This window comes from Enhydra lutris, unplaced genomic scaffold (genome assembly GCF_002288905.1).
Source record: "Enhydra lutris kenyoni isolate GAN:26980312 unplaced genomic scaffold, ASM228890v2 scaffoldscaffold4, whole genome shotgun sequence".
NCBI lineage: Eukaryota > Metazoa > Chordata > Mammalia > Carnivora > Mustelidae > Enhydra > Enhydra lutris.
In genome coordinates, this window is record NW_019154088.1 from 54,526,841 (window position 1) to 54,543,254 (window position 16,414).

Here is a 16,414-nt window from a genome sequence, read left to right on the forward strand (position 1 = left end):
GGATCCAGAAAGTCTATCTTCTGTCACTACAAAAATTTCGTGGTCTGTATAGTTCAGTGAAAGTACCCATAATTTATGCAACATAAGAAGTTAGAATATAATCAGTATTGAGGCCTCCAAGAACTATCATAACCTGAACAGCAGTACTCAGAGAAGAAACAGTTTGTAACTTAGGCCAAGTATGTCAGGTATACACACCCTTTACTGGGCTCATGCCAGTATCACTCCAACTGCTCCTTTCCTAAGAAGGTAATCTACTCATTGAGTTTGGCAGCAGGATACTGCTGGACTTTGAACATCTGTGAAGTTCAAATAGCAAATCATTATACATGAATAGCTAACTACTATACAAACAACGTAAAACTATTATCTCATTATCATGGCTTTTATGTAAAATTACACACTACATTTTACAATTTACACATTTAACTAAGAAAGACAAACACCTAAACAGTATTAAATTGGATCTATCTATACACCTAATCAATAAGCTATCCCTAAGCCAATCTAATGGCCATTCTATACATTTCCAAAGTATGAATGGCACATAAATATTCTACTATGCTGTGAATATATTTGTTTTAAAATTCACATCAGTATAGGGCACCTGCCTGGCTCAGGTGCTAGAGCATGTGACTCTTGACCTCAGGGCTGTGAATTCACATCCCAAGTTGGGCACAGCTTACTTAAAAAAAAAAAATTCACAATAGTTTAACTTATAGTGCTTTAAAAGAATAGACACAAATAAACCCAAATTTGAACAGATATGCCACCTGAAACTATAGATGCCATAACACCACATAAATCTAAAACTATAACCAGATACACTTGGTTCTTTAACTATTAGAAAGCAGTTGTCTTTTATATGTATTCTATATAGGGATTGATAATCTAAATTTAACATTGGGGGCACCTTCAACTGCGCTGTAGCAATACATTTAGCCTTGGGCGGGGGGGTGGGGGAAGGCTGGTACATTTTACTTTGATAAGACTACAGGGACACAACACCTGGGTGGCCCAGTCAGTTAAACATCTTCCTTAGGTTCATGTCATAATCCCAGGTTCCTAGGATCAAGTCCTGCTGGGCTACTTGCTCAGCAGGTAGCCTGCTTCTCCCTCTGCCTGCTGCTCCCCCTGCTTAAGCTCTCCCTCCAACAACAACAACAACAACAACAACAACAAAAAGACTACAAATTTATTTTCAGGAAAGATACAGTACTGGGGGTACCTGGGTAGCTCAGTGGATTAAGCATCTGCCTTCGGCTCAGATCATCTTCTCAGGGTCCTGGGATCAAGCCCTGCACCTAGCTCCCTGTGAGCACGGACCCTGCTTATTTTTTTTTTGCTCCAGTACCTTATTATTATAAACCTTCCCGATATTGTTACCTAAAAAGAGAAATCAAAAGTGTTTTAAAGAATAAACTTTTGGTTTAGAGATTACAAATAATAAAATATATTTAGGACTATTAAAGCACTTACATGATAAGCCTATCCACTTGCTTCTACTTCCATTATTCATACAGAGATCTGAAAAATTAATGACAAAAATCAAGTTGTAGGTCATCAATATGTTTTGATTTTCAAATTAAGATTATGAATTAATATTTTCTTCTCAATTTGCAAAAACACCCACTTACCAAATACTATTAAGAAACTAAGAGTAAATCCACAAATGAAAATCAAGTCTTAATGTAGAACACTCAATCAGGTATTATTTCTCTATTGAATTTCTGACCTTTGGAAATGGAACCCAGACTTGATCTCTATTTTATTTTACTTTCCTCTACTCTACCATTATCCATATTGTATCTGCAATGCCTAGATTATTAAGTAGTTTTTCCTAAGGACTTCCACCATCTGCCAAAGAAAGCTTTCTAAAATGATTGTCTGATTCTCCCTCAGTCCTTTATGTGTTTCCCATAAAAGCTATCAAACTGTTTTCTTTTTTATATTTTTAAGATTTTATTTATCCATTTGGGAGACAGAATGAGAGAGAGAGAGCATGAGAAGGGAGAAGTCAAGAGGGAGAAGCAAACCACCCCCCACCCCTGGGGCAAGCAGGGAGGCAGATGTGGGACTTGATCCCGTCACTCCAGGATCATGACCTGAGCCAAAAGCAGGTGCCCAACCAACTGAGCCACAACTATTTTCTTTTTAAAAAGGGAAGTTTAAAATATCAAGTGTGCCTGAGTGCAGCTATTCTTAATCCTAACCAAGTAAAGCCTTTGTTCTACCAAAGTATGCATCTATTATGGTGTTCACTATAATAAATTATAATAAATAAATTACAATTAATAAATTCACTATAATAAATTATTTAATAAAATCCAATCTAACAAATTAAATAATTAATAAATTAAGTGTACCCTCCTCCCTTGCCCATGGGAGTTGTTCGAAAATCACGTCTTTGTATCTCCACTAGGTGTGAGCAGTCACATTGTAGGCACTGAAATGCTTAAAGTTACACATTTTAAAAAAACTGAAGTCATAATAAAAATTGAAATAATCCTAGTTAACTGGAGGATAAGGCATACTTTTTAAAAACACCGAGAAGACAGCCTGGGTGGCTCAGTCATTTAAGCAGCAACTCTTGACTTTGGTTCAGGTCATGATCCTCAGGGTCATGAGATCAAGCCGGCTTTTGAGGGTGGAGCTTGTTTGGATCCTCTCTCCCTCTGTGAGCATGGACTCTCAAACACTGGATCACAACTGTATCCATTGGGGGCTTCTAATGGTGAGCGTGGTTTATGATTTGGACAGATCAGTAAATCCGAAAACTCAGAAAATACCTAACTTCTGGTCTGGGGGATTAATTTTTTTTTAAAGGTTTTATTTATTTATCTGACAGAGACACAGTGGGAGAAGGAACACAAGCAGGGGAAGTGGGAGAGAGAGAAGCAGGCTTCCCGCCGAGCTGGGAGCCCAATGTGGGGCTCAATCCCAGGACCCCGGGATCAGGACCTGAGCTGAAGGCAAACACTTAACGACTGAACCACCCAGGTGCCCCGAACTTTTTTTTTTTTAATGGAAGCATTGTAATAGGACTTTTTAAAAAAAAAGATTTTATTATTTTATTTGACAGAGAGCGAGTAGAAGCAGGGGGAGTGGCAGGGAGAGGGAGAAGCCTGCTCCCCGAAGAGCAGAGGGAGTCTGATGTGGGACTCAATCCAAGGACCCCAGGATCATGACCTGAGTCATTTAACCAATGAGCCACCCAGGTGCCCTGTTACAGGTTTTCTTAATAAAAGAAGGGCTTCTTCTCTGCAACCGCTACTCAAAACAGCTTCAGAATAAGAAAACTAACATCCTAATTAAAACCAGGATAGCAATTTAAAGCCCTTGTACGTTTCAGACGAGCTTTGTCATGTAATTGTGTCACCTTGGGCAAGTTAATTTCCTCATCTATAAAATAAGGATTATGCACCATTTAAAATGGTATCAAAAACAGGAATACTTAGGCAAAATGAAAATTATAAAATACTGGTGATACCAACAATGAACTACATAACCTTATTAGAAGACAGTACTGTCAATTCTCCCTAACCTGATCTCTAAATACGATGTAAAACCCAATCAGTTTGCAACATGCTTTTTGGGGGTGGTAGGAAATCAACAAACGATTTCTCAAATTTATAGGGGAAAAGGAATTAGAATAGCCCAAACAATTTTGAATAAGTTAGAAGACAAAGCCCACACCACCTGGTCTGAAGACTTACTATATAGATCTAAAGGTCATGTAATAGACATTAATGGAACAGAGGAAGTCTAAAAAGAGACTCACAAAAGATGGTCAATTGACAAAATGAAAAGTAAATCAGTGGAGAAGGACAGTACTTTTTCACAAATGATGCTGGGACAACTGGGACACCTACATGCAAAAACAAACACCAAAAACCAAATCATAACTTGTACCAAATACATAAGTCAAAGTGATCATACACCAAAATATACAACTAGAACTTTCTAGGAAGAAAACAGAAGATCTCTCAGGCTGGTGTAAAAGAGTTCTCAGATACCATACCGAAAGCATGATAACATAAATAAAACTGACAAACTCAATTTCACCGAAATTAAAAGCTTCTGCTCTCCTAAAAACACTGAGAGAATGAAAAAAACAAACTGTAAGGGGAAAATATCTGCAAATCCCCTGACACAGGACATGTGTCTAGAATGTATAAAGAACTCTCAAAATTCCAACAATAAGAAAAAAAACACCCCAAAATGGGCCTATATTGGGGCACCTGGGTGGCTCAAAGTGTCCCACTCTTGATTTCACCTCAGGTCATGATCCTGGGGTTATGGGACTGAGCCCTGTGTGGGCTCCAGCACTTAAGATCTCCCTCTTGCTCTAAAATAATAATAGTAATTTAAAAAATGGGCAAACACTTGAACAGACAATTCAAATAACAAAACTAATTATCTTCTTAAACTATACCAACTCCTCCTTTTAAAAAAGATTTTATTTATTTATTTGACAGAGACACAGCAAGAGAGGGAACACAGCAGGGGCAGTGGGTGAGGGAGAAGCAGGCTCCCCACTGAGCCGGGAGCCCAATGTAAGGCTCAATCCCAGGACCCTGGGATCATGATCTGAGCTGGAGGTAGACACTTAACGGCTGAGCCCCCAGGTGCCCTATACCACACCCCTTTCAAGAGGTAACCACCATATTTATGTATCCTTCCACTCCATAAATATGAAATTTTTTTTAATTTTTAATTTTTTTTTAGATTTTATTTATTAATTTGGCAGAGATCACAAGTAGGCAGAGAGAGAGAGGAAGGGAAGCAGGCTCCCTGCCGAGCAGAGAGCCCAGGACCCTGAGATCATGACCTGAGCCAAAGGCAGAGGCTTTAACCCTCTGAGCCACTCAGGCGCCCCTAATTTTTAAATTTTTTGAAAAGGTTTATTTTACAGAGACAGCACAAGCAGGAGGGGCAATAGAAGGAGAGGGTGAAGCAGGCTCCCCACCAAGCAGGGAGCCCACGGCGTGGCTCAATCCCAGGATCCTGGGATCATGACTTGAACCAAAGGCAGACCATTAATAATCTGAGCCAACCAGGTGTCCTAAACACCAAGTCTTTTAAAAAGTAAATGCTGGTATACTGTGGTTAGTACATTCAGGTTGCTGAAGAGCAAAGGGTCCTTACACATCTTGAGTTTGTGTCTGAGGTATATGATTCGAACATTGATTTTTATTATGTGGAAACAGAATTTTAGAAACAGAATTCACTTAAATAGGGAGTTCAACTATATAATCCATATGGGAAAGGGAATTATTAAAAACTTTTAACCAGGAAAAGCCAACAAGGTTTCAAGATTAATGTATGCTGAGAGAAAAATTCTTAAGACATCACCAAGAACAGGTGCTTGGATGGCTCAGCTGGCTAAGCGTCCCATTCCTGGTTTCAGCTCATGGTTGTGGGGTGGAGCCCCAGGGCTCTGTGCCAGTCTGCTTCAGAGTCCCTCTTCCTCCCTCTCAATTAAGTAAAATCTTAAAAAACAAACAAACAAAAAAAGAGCATCAAGGAAATACTAGTAATTTAGAGAAAGTGAGATGGTATACAAGAACTGGAGGTATAAAGACCTATCACCTTTAGAAGATTGGCTGGTCTTAGTAGCAACCAAGTGACCACAAGATTGAATGCAAACACGTGGATGCCTATAATGTATCATAATGCCAGGAAAGATTAAATATAAACAAGTTAAGTAAGATACAATTCTTTATCCAGTAGGAAAACCAAAAATCATTAGCAAGGTACAGGTTTCCCCTGCCATCTGGAAAAGCAGAAAGTAGACATTTCCTATGAAACCTTTCATAAGCCAAATTGGCATAAGTGAAGAAATTACAATTTATATTGAAAAATTTTTGAACATTCCCAGACCCCCAAAATAACCTTTCTTAGTCCTTTCCGATACCTCAGCATACATCTTGCTAACAGATGCACAAAATATATTGAGATAAAAGGCAGATGATCATAGACACAGTTCAAAGGTGTGGCAGTTGGATGCAGAGCGCTGTTCTCACTGAAGACGCCTTGCACTTCCACTCTCCCTGCTAGGGTACATGTTTTAACAGTTTGCTGCAAAACACAATGAACAATTTTTTTTTTTTTTAAAGATTTTATTTATTTATTTGACAGACAGAGATCACAAGCAGCAGAGAGGCAGGCAGAGAGAGAGGAGGAAGCAGGCTCCCCGCTGAGCAGAGAGCCTGACGCGGGGCTCGATCCCAGGACCCTGAGATCATGACCTGAGCTGAAGGCAGCGGCTTAACCCACTGAGCCACCCAGGCGCCCCACAATGAACAATTTTTGCTTTTTGCCTTTTTTGGTAGCACCAACAGGTACCGATGTAGGTCTGTCGGTAAAAAAGAAGTGCAGGGGCACCTGGGTGGCTCAATTGGTTAAGGGTCTGCCTTTGGCTCAGGTCATGATACCAGGGGTCCTGAGACTGGCTGGCGTTGAGCAGGGAGCCCAATTCTCCCTCTCCCTCCCTCCCAGCTCCCCCCCCCCCCCCCCCCATTCGGGCTCAATAAAATCTTTAAAAAAAAAAAAAAGTGGCAGAATATGAACTTTGGTGGGTTTGGATTTTTAAAGATTTTATTTTTAAATGATCTCTACCGTGAGGCTCGAACTTACAACCCTGAGATTGAGAGCTGCATGCTCTACCAACTAAGCCAGGCAGGTGTCCCATGTGTGCATGTTTTAGTGTTGTGATATACACATACACACTGAACTACAAATGTGTATGTTGGGAAGGGGGAGGAAGATAAATTCTGACAAACAAGGGAATCTAGGACAATTTCCTAGAGATCTGGCGGATGAGATCTCCAATCAGTGAATTTAGGAGAAAAACTATAGATGTCAATAATTAGCAGGAAAAAACTTCTGAGATGCCAATAATCAAAGTAAAAAAGGGCTAATCTATATATAAGATTGTCAAGAACAGAATCTAAATGACAGTGGGAATGCATAACGGTTTTTCCATCCGAGTCAAAGGACTAAGAATTCTCCAAAGATCTGAATTTATAAGTTCTGAAATAAGGCCCAGGATTCGTATTTTGAACAAATATCTGGTGTGATGCTTGTGAATACAGTAAAATTTGAGAATCGCTGATTTGGATTTAGTAAAAGGAAAATATAACAGACAGGGTTTCAAGAGATGTGATTTCTGTAATAAAACAAAATGGAGAACAAAGTTGCAGGGCATGATGGTTACTGATGAAAACCTCCTTTCACTGGATTTATTTTTTTAAAGATTTATTTATTTGAGAGAGAGAGAGAGATCACAAGTAGGCAGAGAAGTAGGCAGAGAAGCAGGCAGGGGGAGGGGGAAGCAGGACCCTTGATGAGCAGGGAGCCCAATGCTGGGCTCCATCCCAGGACTCTGAAACCACGATCAGAGCCAAAGGCAGAGGCTCAACCCACTAAGCCACCCAGGCACCCCTTTCACTGGATTTCAAAGAAACATAGGTCTTAGCAAAAGGCACGCATGCGCACTCGCACACACACGCAGAAATAGGAACAAATACTTAAACAATGAAAAGGGGCGGTTCTGGGGGTCCTGGAATCAAGCTCCGCTTGGGCTCTCTGCTCAGCGGGGAGCCTGCTTCCCCTCTCTCTGCCTGCCTCTCTGCCTACTTGTGATCTCTCTGTCAAATAAATAAATAAAATCTTAAGGAAAAAAAAAAGGGACATTTCTGGTAGAAACTTCATAGTAGATGGTTTCAAATCTGATTCAGCATCAGTTTCCTGAATATTTCCAACATGAGGGTGGACAAAGAGCATAAATGCACAAGGACCAAACAGCATCATTCTTATTTTACTGACAGGTCAAGAAAGAGAAACCTAGCTCTGACTTAAGGACAATCAATTAGTAAATTTAAGTCAATTTAGTCAAATAAAATTTTCAGAACTTGGTTCCCACTGCAAAAGAACCTTAACACAAGATTCCCTTACCAGCAATATGAGGGGATTCTGGTTTACATTGAAAGTATGTTCCACTAACACATTAACACCTAATTAGAAGTTCATTTCACGAGAAAAAAGTAACAGACAGGGCCACTTAGTTGGGAGAGCATGCAACTTTTGATCTCAGGGTCTTGAGATGCATCCCCATGTTGAGTGTAGAGATTACTCAAATAAACTTAAAAACAACAACAACAACAAACCCCAAACCAAAAACACATAATTCATCCCGTATAACTAAATGTTCTATTTACTCATAATTTCAGTTGTAAAAGAATTCTTAGAATCATTTCACTGCAAACTTAGCCTGCAAAGATACTCAATATTCACAATGCAGCCAATTTCTTCTTGAATCACCATTTGAACTTTCACCTGTCCCTACTGAAAAAGGAGTAAATGTGTGGCTGAATGAAGTTTTTCTGTAATTCTAGAGGAAAAGTCTACTAGAAATGAACATAGATCCTTCCTTCAGAGGCAATATAATGATTCATTCACTAACTGAAATACATTTGACATGGAAAGCCTAAAGGCAAGACACAAAGTTGGCAAGTCATGCACTAATTATTTCTGACAACAAAAAGTTTCTTTTTCTTCCCGGCAACCCTCTCTTCCAGGATATAAAGCCAAATGAAGCTTTCTGACAAATGACTTCACTTGTAAACACGATGTGCCATCCCCTCATCCCCACCCCATCTAGATATCTGGGTGGCTTCCAAACTGAAATTCAGGGGAGATGCTTTAAACATGAAACTCAGGCTTGTCTACTCTAAATCCATTCTTTCCCCTAAAAGGAAATCTGACAAAACAGGAAGTACTTGGCAGCATATAGAAGCAAGTTCTGTAGCTTAAGTATTTACTGGTAACAGACTAGTTTTTCGTGACTGTGTAATAAAATGCAGAACTTCACATATAAGAGGAAAAAAAATCTGCCTTGGTTACCAAGGTTTCCTTGGCAATTTAAAGGTCTTAAGGACAGTATCACACAGTACACTGAGGAATAAAAAACGGGAAGATGGCTTTTATTTTTGTTAAATTCTTTCAAATCCACTCCCCCCATCCTGTCTGACCAAGATCCAGGCCACCAAAATTATACAAACACTGGAGGCAGTTTTAGGACTGCACATAAAACTAAGAAACACAAATATTATAAAGAGAAAAATAACATTTTTGGTTTGGTTTGAGGGAGTCAACTTGGGAGAAAAGATTTTGTTTTATGCTTCCACAGGATTGGATAGCCCTGAATACAAATAAACATAAATCCCTAAGTGGGCCATTACGATGAGCAGACTCAGTAACACACTACGAAACAAACCATAAGCCAACGAAAATAAAGAAAATAAACCCCACTCCATGATGTCTTTCAGCTGTTCCCTCTATCCTGCCCCAACACCCACAGTCCAATTCCCTTGCTCTTAAAACTGGAAGTATCTAGGTAAGACTTTCTATCTCATTCTATCTTAAAACTTTTAAGCTATCATACTTATGAGTATAGTATACTAACAAATGATGTAAGGCATTATTATCTAGTCCATTTTTCCCACCTAAAGAGCAGGCTGAGATCCACAGTAAGTCATGAAATCAATTGTTAGTCATAACAGTTGTTTTGTTTTTGTTTTTAAAGTGAACTAACAGAAAATATTGGAGAACACTGTACTTTCATTTGCTATGTGTGGGCAGTACACACAAACACAAAACAGAAATTTCACTATAATGAAATTAGTTACTGATCTTCCTTAGCTATTATTTCAGCTATCTGTTTTACGGAACAATGAAAGCAATTAGAATGCCTATAAACTACAACAGTGAGGCAGACAGGACATTAAAGCTTCTGTCAGAATTTGATCTGATGCAATAGGAATTCCATGGGATAAGAGTAGCAGTAACCTCCCTAAGTGATAAAATTAATGGGTCATGCCTGATACACTGGATTCAGATTCTCACAGGTTGTTAAGTATCAGTTAACCTTCGGGGACACACAGATATTAGAAGCACGCTTGGTAATTCTTACTTGAAAAATATGGTGCTGGATTGGAACTACCAAGTATATTAAGAGCTGTTAAGTATCTAGCCCTGTGCCCTTTATCTCTAAAATCAGACACTCAAGCAGAGTAATGTATCCCAGGTCACAACCAAGAACAGGCTTATGATTAGAACACAGAACATATGGTTTTCAAATGCAGTGTTCCTATATTAAAAAGATGCTTATTCAACATCCCAGTGAACTATTATAGAAATTTGAGAACTTCTGAGCTAAGAGTACATATTTGCCACTTTAGCTTTATGAATGCCTAATATGAGCCTGATATATTAACTTATCTAATTTCTCATCATTCCCATTTCTTCTAAATCTAGAGGTCGAGACCCTCTCATTTCAGTAACTCAGGATCAAGTAAGTGTCCTCATGAAATATCTCACCCAGTTCCTCTTCTGATTACCCCTACTTTTTTTTTTTTTTTTTTTTTTTTACCCCTACTTTTCATGCCTAGAAGCACTATGGTGATAAGAAAAATTTTACTTGTAAGTGAAATTATGGACTGAGCCAGGTGGCTTATATGTTCTGTCATGACAGCAGATGTACTCTAAGTCCTGGCCAAACTTTTCACAAATTTGGACCACTGGTGATAAGGAAGATTTGTGGGTGGGCAGATCTGTGAAAAATCAGTTACTTCAAACCAAACCAAACCTCCAATCCCTCTGTGCTTAATTAGAGATACCGCCTTTTAAACAAACAGCATGAAAACATTCCAGTGAAAACTCCTGACCTGTGGATAGCCGCCCCCCCTCCACCCAGTGCTCTACTCCCTACATGTTCCTGAATCTGACTTAATTCTAAAACCTCAAGTGATCTCATTTTAAGTAACTGATCAGGCAAGATGTTCCTAGTGTACAAACACTGACAAAGCATATTTTCACTGGCATGCATCTATTAAATATTACCTTTTAAACTGCTATCCATTTTATAAGCTTTCACTCCACAATTGAGGGCCTACAAGTGCCAAGGTTTGTTATAGGTTCTAAACTTACAAAGGTGGATAAAGTACAGTTCTCAATCTGTAACAATGTCCTAACTTAGTGAAGGATATCTAAGTGAATAAAAAGCTACAATGTAAGATAAAGTGACAGGAATCATGTTAAGAGAAAATACATGAAATTCATACGGACACATTACCTAAAGCTGTAGAGGTCATAAACAGAAGTTTCACTTAAAAAGCAGTGTTTGGGGGCGCCTGGGTGGCTCAGTGGGTTAAGCCTCTGCCTTCGGCTCAGGTCATGATCCCAGGGTCCTGGGATCGAGCCCCGCATCGGGCTCTCTGCTCAGCAGGGAGCCTGCTTCCTCCTCTCTCTCTCTGCCTGCCTCTCTGCCTACTTGTGATCTGTCTGCCAAATAAATAAAATCTTTAAAAAAAAAAAAAAAGCAGTGTTTGAATATGTATTAATAAAGGAACATTCTAGACTGTGGGAAAAGTATGAATAAAAACAAAGACTAGGGAAAACACAGTTTGTACAGGGGAACCATGGACACTTTTTGTGTTACTACAAATTAGTCTGGAGAGAGAGGTCTAGAATGAGAGGCAAAGAGTCTAAAAGCTTTATTTCTGTATATAAATATAATGTATTCTTCTAAAAGCTGTCGGAGTGACAGTACGTAAAAGCATTAGACACACTAACACCGTCTACTATCTGCTTCCTAAATGCTTCACATCATTCTAAGCACTTTACATGTATTAACTCATTTAATACTAATACCAACATAGGGCAGTTTCTACATATATTATCCCCATTTTACAGATGGGGCAGAGAAGTTAAGAAACCACCCTTCTCACAAAAAGCCTGGCCACACAGGGCGCCTGGGTGGCTCAGTGGTTAAGCCTCTGCCTTCAGCTCAGGTCATGATCTCAGGGTCCTGGGATCAGGTCCCACGTCAGGCTCTCTGCTCAGTGGAGAACCTGCTTCCTCCTCTCTCTCTCTCTCTCTCTCTCTGCCTACTTGTGATCTCTGTCAAATAAATAATATCTTCAAAAAAAAAAAAAAAAAAAAAAGCCTGGCCACACCTACACATTCGAAAGCTGGAATTATCTTCTTTGCTATCCCTGAACTATTTTTTTTTTTAAGATTTTATTTATTTGTTAGAGAGAGAGAGAGAGAGAGCATGAGCACAGGTAGACAGAGTGGTAGGCAGAGGCAGAGGGAGAAGCAGGCTCCCCGCTGAGCAAGGAGCCTGATGTGGGACTCGATCCCAGGACGCCGGGATCATGACCTGAGCCGAAGGCAGCTGCTTAACCAACTGAGCCACCCAGGCATCCCTCCCTGAACTATTTTTAAAAGCTATCATTCTAATGGGGGGCATGGAGAAGACCTAAATCCCGTAAGTAGTTCCAATCACTTACTCTTTAAAAAGTAAAAGGTATTGGGGTGCCTGGGTGGCTCAGTGGGTTAAAGCCTCTGCTTTCAGCTCAGGTCATGATCCCGGGGTCCTGGGATCGAGCCCCGCATTGGGTTCTCTGCTCCGCAGAGAGCCTGCTTCCGCCTCTCTCTCTTCCTGCCTCTCTGTCTACTTGTGATCTCTGTGTGTCAAATGAATAAATAAAATCTTAAAAAAAAATAAATAAATAAAAAATAAGTAAGAGGTACCAAAGTTAAGGGATTAATAAAAGGAAAGTAATGGAAACATACATATAACCACATACTGCAAACTAAAAATGCTGAAAATGTTATAATACATAAATTTTTCTGAGTGTATTAATTACTTTTCCTCAATCTGTAAACATATTGTTTTGTAACTCAAAGCCAGCACTATGATGGGGAAAATTTTAAATAATCATTTAAATGAGATCAAAGACAATTTTGACATAGGTAACAAAGTGGCTCAAATTTCATAAGCTCATACCCCAAATGGGTTAGGTTTTATAAAAATGGATTAAAAAGGCAAATCAAAAAGAAAAAAAGGAAAAAAATACTGTGATTGATAAGCTGATATTTAAAAAGCTCGTTTTTTCTAAAAATCATAACTCTTCCCTTGCTAAATAGCAGAAAATATAAGATTTTCTAAAGCCCTAAGAAAAAAGGGACTGAAAGAGTAATTGGTAAAAGCTCTTTCTCTTGAAGAACACTCAAAAATTCGCCTAATCCATGTTTTGTCATTTCTAATTTTTTTACATTTCTAATTGTTAATCAGTATAAGTGATAAAACAAAAGTGGTTTCCAAAAACAATTAACATCTTAACTTGGATTTTAGATAGACTCTTAGCTAAACATTCATGTTCCACACACATCACACCTCTCTGTATTTTGCTAAAAGAAAATTAAAACACACAAAATTTAGTCTGATGAGAAAGGAGGGAAAGATATTTCATCCCATATATCTGAACAATTTAAAAGCACACAGGTATTTTTTAAGATGTTATCTTAAAACTGTATTTTTTTTAATAATGAAGAACAACCTCTCCTTTTGAGAATCATCTGGCTTTCCTGTACTTCTTTTACTTACTAATCCACTTTTCTTTTCTAATCAAGTTCTACTGTTTTTTTAAAGTTCATTTATTAATTTAAGTAATCTCTAAAACCAATCAACATGAAGCTCAAACTCACACATCCTGAGATCAAGAGTCACATGCTCTTCTGACTGAGCCAACCAGGTTGTACTTTACAAATCAGAAATAGGAAGGCCTTGATACAAACACTAAAATCTAATTGAAGACTGGAAAGAGAATTCAAAATTCAGGAAACAATGTAAGTAAGGTAGAGCATTTGCCTTGTCCCAATTAGGGATCTCACAGGCACTCTGACAAAAAATAAATGTTTACCAGATGTTTCAAGCTCTAACTAGCATGTTTAAAACTGATTTCATTTTCTTTACTAATCAGTGGCCTTTCCTGACCTTCCAAATTTGTTAATGGTATGAACTATTCCCCCCTTTTTAAAATCTAGAGTGGTTTCCTTTCTACTTTACCTCTGCAATCAAGTAGAGATCAAATTCCTTCTCTTTTTTTTCCTCCCCCCCTCACAGTCTCTTCCTCACCTGTTCCTTCCTCTGTCTCCCCAGATCCTCCTTTAGTTTCAGGCATGCAGATGCATTTTAACAGTATCTTTTTTTTTTTTTTTAAGATTTGGAGAGAGTGCACTAGCAGGAGGGAGGAGTAGGAGAGGGAGAGAGAAATCCAAGTGGACTCCACACAAAGCCCAGAACACTTCAGGGAACACTTAACCAACTGCAGTGCTCCTACTGCGACAGTATCTTAACTGTCTTCCTAGCTCCAATTCCTGTCATTTCTTCAGTCTCACTGGGCACTGTTACCAAATGATATTCCAGTAGTACATCTTGGGTACATTGTACCCCTCTGTGTCTATTCAAAAACCATCAACGAAAATAAAATAAAAACTGTCTGTATGGAAACATTATCTGCAGAAAATTACTTCTAAATATATACTAAACTCAAAGAATTAAGAAATAAAATATCAAGACTCCTACATAAATGGACAGAGATCTTGAAAACTTGTCTCTTACTATGAATCAGTAAGTGAAACTAGAGAAAAAGGTCCCACTTCACTAGTTAACAACAAAAATATTAAAAGGAAAAAGAGCTCAACATATTTTGCACCAGCAAAAATGATTATAATTATAGGTTACCCAGTGCTGATAGGTAACCTAAGGGAGGGAACAATCCTAAAAGAAAGGTCCAAAAGACAGGAGATACTATATGAACATCAATGATAATTCTAACACAATACCAAAAAAACCAGAAACCCAAAAGGCCAGCAATAGAAGAATGAAGTTGAAGGTGAAACAGTTTGATGGAGTATCTTCAGACATTAAAATTATAACAGGGACTGTGTGGTCGCACTGAATGCTTACTACAAGTTAAAGGACAAAAAAAAAAGTTAACCTAATAATAAAGAAAAAATATGCATATGGACAAAGAAAAAGTAAATTTTAAAAATCTGATGTTAGAGTGGGATTAAAAGTGATTTTTTTGGTTTAGTTCCATTTTGATTTATAAAATTTGAGAATAAAACAAAAATAATTTTCATTTCCTGCTCAATCCCAGCTTTCAAGGCCCTCTCAATGTTCCCAAACCTTTACCAAGGATAAGCACCCCATATAATTCTGATGTGCAGCAACTGTAGAAATGCTGACAAGCTGGCCTCACACAATTTTCCCAATGTATTATTTAGTCACTCATCCTCTCCAAACTGGTTTACTCACTACCCCAAACATAACTTTTTTTATGTAACTGAATTCTTAATCACAACTTTCCATCCACTCAGGAAGTCCAAGATCTTCTCTCTTCTAATTTTATAAATTGTATTTTACTAATCTTGAAAGGCCTTCAGTGACCACTAAGTAAATTTCTTTTTGTTCTGCATTACGAAACAGTTTGGCTTGGGGCGCCTGGGTGGCTCAGTCGGTTAAGTGTCTGACTCGTAGTTCAGTTCAGGTCATGATCTCAGGGTTATGAGATAGAGCCCTATGTTAAGCTCTGTGCTGGGTATGGAGCCTGCTTGCCTGCTTAAGATTCTCTCCCTCTCCCTCTGCCGCTCTCTCTAAAAAAACCCCAAACACCAAAACCACAATTTGGCTTTTAAAAAACAATTAGATTTGATTGTATACTGAACTTTGTCAAATCTACTATTCTCATAAGCCCTGATTTAAATCTTTAAAAACTTACCTAAACTGATCAAATCTTTTGAAATAACTATATTAACTTTCCATGTTTAATTGTTTTCTTTTATTAATAGTAAGCTCCTTGAGCATAGATCCTTGCCATGTAGAAACATCACCAGATACCTAGATCAGCTTGAATTCAAATCCTAAAATACGATGTCACTCTAGTTCAAATTATATGTGGAAAACCCCAGTCACCGATGCCTCCATGTGGACATAAAAATCAGCAGTGACTCTTAATTGGGCAAAAAGACTACACAGGGATTGCAAAGATTGCTTTGTTAACAAATAAGCAAATTATGTAACTTTCCAAAAAATAACGAAACCATTGGAAAGCAGGTACATTCAACACAGCAATCTGTTATTATACTTCTCAACACAGACATTTACAGAAACCGTAAGGTGGGACAAATTTTTTATCATTTTTCAAGATACATATATATATGACATACATATATAAAATAGCAACAGCCAATCTTAATTACTAAATAAAAAGTGAGTAAAACTGCATCCAGAAACAGAATTTTCAACAGCAGATCCAGGTCTTTTTTTTTTTTTTTTTTTTTTTTTAAGATTTTATTTATTTACTTGACAGAGATCACAAGTAGGCAGAGAGAGGAAAAAGCAGGCTTCCGGCTGAGCAGAAAGCCTGACTTGGGGATCAATCCCAGGACCCTGGGATCACGACCCAAGCCAAAGGCAGAGGCGCTCAACCCACTGAGCCACCCAGGAGCCCCGATCCAGGTCTTCTAAAACTGAAACATGTTCGGGGCGCCTCGGTGT